Source organism: Phytophthora infestans, genomic scaffold, assembly GCF_000142945.1.
Source record: "Phytophthora infestans T30-4 supercont1.15 genomic scaffold, whole genome shotgun sequence".
Classification (NCBI taxonomy): Eukaryota; Oomycota; class Peronosporomycetes; order Peronosporales; family Peronosporaceae; genus Phytophthora; species Phytophthora infestans.
Window position 1 is genome coordinate 1,746,705 of NW_003303744.1, and position 1,625 is coordinate 1,748,329.

The window sequence follows — 1,625 nt, forward strand, 5'->3', positions numbered from 1 at the left end:
TTTTTTGTTCATCGGATGTCCACCATTCACAAATTCCTTCTTTTGTGTGGCAGAGAATCCCGATTAGGAGTAGAACCGAAAAGTTCCGCCGTTACCACCCCACGGAACCCGGGTTCACCGTCAGTGTCAAATGGAGGGTCTACCCCATGCTTACATCGACTGCTGGAACGGGAACAAACTAAAATGATCGCAGTCGAAATCGTCGATTCCTTGCTCTCCAACGGTGGTTGCCGGTGCATCGCGTGGGCGCTTCGCCCTCCTCGCTTTCAGACTCGATACGAAATTTTACTCCGGGATTTTCGAGGGAAGCATTTTTTGGTGGATGAGATGCTCCCGCTTCCCCCGGACTTTTGGGCTATTTTTATTGGGGCAATTGTAAATTTTACCGGTTTCGAGCGGCGTTAGCCCGCTTCTGGCACTGACTAAGCGGGGATTGCCTTTTCTCACAAACCCTGATATAAAATATTCGAAGTACTATCTTACAGGGGTGCTCACTACAACGTTTACCAAACACAATTGTACTCTCGGATAAAGCAGTCATTCAAGTTGTTTCTTGAAAATCCTCAAATAAGGGCTTACAAACAAAGTAGTTGTGCGCCAATTATTTCCCAAGCAAAGTGGTACGCTGGCAAAGCGCCAACCAGCCAGCAAAAGACCGCTGGTTACCACCTCTAGCCCACCACTCGATTCTGTATTTGCCCACCTTTCAGACACCACACATCGTATTGCATCGCTTCCATCATGGCCAAGCACAATCGTCAGAGTATTATCCACGTTGTCCCGAGGCACATCCTTCCGCCTCAAAGTAAGCCAAGAGCTGCAAGCGTAACAGCGCCAAGAAACGCGTCCTCGATGCTCGTTCCGGTAGAAGGGATCAAATGGTTCTTGTTATCTAAGCCTTAGATTGATACATAATTGCGAGATGGCACACAAGATCAAGTCAAAAGTACTGTGTTTCATTAGCCAATGAAACGTGTAAGAAACAAGCAAGCCCCTTCGCAAATTCGTGCTCCCCCGTCAAAACGCATTTTGACTTCGAGCACTACAATCGCAGGAGAATTGCTCTCGAGTCTTTTTACTCCGCCTATTTTTGCGGGAGCAGCTCCCTGTGTGCTCGTCCGAGGCTCGGAAATAGGCTCACGTTTCTTTTTGTCTAACCCTTGGGTCACAGCTTCAACTTCTTAGGTTTCGTGCTCGCGATCCTATTGTTTTCGACTGATCAATAATTACATTATCGGCGACGATGTACTCATCCACAAAAGCCGCGTTGTATTCATAGCCTTGGCAATAACGAATCCCGTGAACGAGCACTGAAATAGGATGGCTGCCTCTCCATTGCCAAATTTCGGAGACCAGCACAGCGAGCCCGAAGCAAGAGAACCATGAATGTATTTTGAATGTTTTGCTACGGCATATTACAGCGCGTCATGGTCACCACAATACAAGACCAGTTTAAGAAAGCTAACACTTATAGCTGGTGTGTATGTATTTTTGCTATTTCAGAAATAAGATATCAGAAGCAGTTAAAGAGTTAGTTGTAGCGCTTAAATAAGTAAATATAATTGCTGTGCGTGGTGATTCACGTTTCTTTCGTAGTACAGTAAGCTGTATTACACATAAAAGTC